The 2977-nt window shown below is 38.8% G+C and overlaps 1 protein-coding gene across 5 annotated transcripts in view; it reads left to right on the top strand.

The window, feature by feature from the left end:
* Positions 1-2977, top strand: part of cdc42bpab (CDC42 binding protein kinase alpha (DMPK-like) b) — a 175554-nt gene that overhangs the window by 156807 nt on the left and 15770 nt on the right. The gene's annotated exons all lie outside the window — the stretch shown is intronic.

Genomic DNA, 2977 nt, shown 5'->3' with positions numbered 1-2977 from the left:
TTCCTCCCTATGACTAATCATGTGACATAGTTTAATTTGCTCCTCCCACTTCAAATGGATTAGATGTCTATCCGAGTAGAGATTTGTGGAAGTTGTCCTCTAGTGGTGGCCCCAGCCCAGCGTCAGTCAATGTAGACGGTAACGTTAGCTGTCACCCTTTTTTGTATACAATTTTTTTTATTTATTAATAATTGTAATATAATATATTTACTCAAACTTGATTTATTTAGGTGCATATTTGAGTGATATAAGCGCATGGAAAAACAATAATTATCAGCAATGTATTTTTAATACAAAAAATAGTACTAGAATAAACATGGGTTATGCTGAATTTAAAATTGTATAATTTAACCCTAAGGTCCACAGCTTTTTTGTGCGTGCGTTTGTGTTTTTAGTCGTTTTCAAAAACTTTTTTAAAACGTAAACTGAGGTGCGTTCAAAGTCCCCTCAGCAATAACAATTTCGCAAATGATCACTCCAAATATAATATGAAAATGGAAACAAAATTGACAGAACACAAACATATAATACAAATAGTGAAAATAAAGTAAACAGAGAAGAACAGGAAAACAAATGATCATCATTTTGAACATGCATTTTACTCAAGCTTCACTCAAACTTCTTATCTCCCACACTCTTATGTTGTTTTCCGGTGTCATAATGACAAGCCACAGTACCTCGACCAATGAGATGAGTGAGATTGTCATTGTTCTGTCAGCTCATTGGTTAGAAAAGCAGGAGAGGCAGGACAATGCGTTCCCCTACATTAGAGTTGTCAAACTTGTTTTTTTTTGTTCACGTGCCATGTTCAAAGCAAGTAGATCTCATGTGGGCCGGACCAGTATAGTCTCGGCCAAACAAGTTAACTCACTAGCTGCAGTTGACGACGCTAGAAGTCCAATCCATTCAGACTGGTCCTTGCACTTTAATGGGAAGGTTCAGAATTTTTGACCTAAAACTTAATGTTCGAGTTAGATGGGGTTTTATTCGTCGGCGGGGTTGATTTCAACAAATTCTGTGCAGTGTGTTAATTATGTGTTAGTTTCAGGGCTCCGGAGTGGCTAAGCTAGCGCGACTCAATGGTGCCTGCTTAGCATACCAATAAAAAACAACATATGCACACATTAGAATCACCAATGGACCATGCAATCAACAGTGTTGGCTATGTTTTCAGGATAAAGTTATTAAAACTTACCATCGCATGTCAATATTTGTAGCATGAACAGCAACATTTGTAATCCAGCAGCTCTGCAGGGAACAGGCTGTCTAGGCAAGCAAGGCAGAGTGATATCACATCGTTTTTTTCACAGCTGATTTTTTTTTGTTTTGTTTGTGGGAACGAAAGGGACTCCCCGGCAGACTGAGCACGAGTGCCTGAAGCATTCCTCTCGATTATGTTTGCATTTTGCATCAAAAAAAAATATATGCAAAATGCATGCTCTTTTGAAAGTGCAGTCTTTGCAGCCTTTGTTTTAGATATCCTAAAATTTATTCTGCAACGCATTAAATGTTCCTAATCAGATTATTCGATTATTCGGACTAACTTGTTGATTATTTAATCGACTACTAAAATATTCGATTGCTGCACCCTATTGAGATCTGTTAATATAGTTTTTTTTATTGACATGCTAAGCAGACAGCATTGACTTGCGCTAGCTTAGCCACTCTGGAGCCCTGAAACTAACAAATAACAGACAAACTGCATGTAATTTGTTGAAATCAACTCCACAGACCCGTCAACTTGAAGATTAAGCCTGAAGTCAAAAATTCTGAACTTCCCCTTTAAGTAAATGCACGTCTATTGTTGTTAGTGGGAGCTAAAGCGTTAATTTCAGGTTACTTCCTTGTAATTTTAGGGTACTCACAGGTCACTTCCTGTACATTTGGGGCATTCCGGGGTAACTTCCTGTATATTTTGAATCATTTCCTCTTGATATAAGGGTATTTCTGGCCCGCTTCCAGTTCATTGGTCACTGATGCTGGCTGTGTGATGTGGGTGGTACACTTCAGCAATGGTGGACGGGGTTCTTCTGGCCGTTTTGCTTGGATTAGTCCAGTGCAGCTTATTTGTTGATTTATTTGGGTTGATAGGTAACACTTCATTTGACAGCGGTGCCATAAGACGGTCATAATTATGACATGACACTATCATGGGCATTACTGAATGCTTATGACGGATGTCATTAAGTGTCATCCGGCAAATTATTTTACTCACTCCATTTATGTCCGGCTCGGATCTTTTACATGCATTCAAAATTGAGATCATTTGCCAGATAACACTAAATGACATCTGTTATAAGCATTCATTAATGCTCATGACAGTGTCCTGTCATAATTTTGACTGTCTAATGACAGTCTTATGGCGTCACTGTCAAATAGTGTTACCAACTACCCTAACTAGCAATTAATGAAACAACTGGAACAGTAACTGAAGAAATAATTAGCACAGAACACGAACTTTGATTGTTATTTAAATCTGTAGCGCTGCAATGCATGCTAGGAGGCATGTTGGACGACAACAGCGTTGACAGCAGGTGGCAGCAGCGGTTGACTATCTCCCCCAAGGGAGCTGTGATGGCCAAATGAACCTTCTTGAAGAAATGAAGCTTTGCAACCAATTGGTTCAAAGCTTCATGGTGGTTCATTTGGTCTTTGATGTCAAATAAAGTGTTATGGGTTAATATCTTTTGGTGTAAATATCCCATAATACAGTGAGGACAGCTGCGGCTTATAGTCCAGTGTGGTTTATCTGTGAACACATGTCGTTTTCCTCTCAAATTTGATGGGTAGCGGCTTATAATCCTATTTTGGGGTGGGGGGCTCAAAGGGCCCTTTAAATTGAATAAAAACAACAACAGCAGCCACCTGCTGATTGCATATTGTTTTATTGGTGCAGGCGTCAATTAAGCAGCACACACAGAAGAGCATCAGGAATAAAATGTATAATGAACTCTGTAGTCATGAAAATTAGTGACAG

The sequence above is a fragment of the Corythoichthys intestinalis genome, chromosome 19 (assembly GCF_030265065.1).
Source record: "Corythoichthys intestinalis isolate RoL2023-P3 chromosome 19, ASM3026506v1, whole genome shotgun sequence".
Taxonomy (NCBI): domain Eukaryota; kingdom Metazoa; phylum Chordata; class Actinopteri; order Syngnathiformes; family Syngnathidae; genus Corythoichthys; species Corythoichthys intestinalis.
Note: the sequence above shows the minus strand (reverse complement) of the source record. Positions and strands in the feature narration are given on the sequence as shown.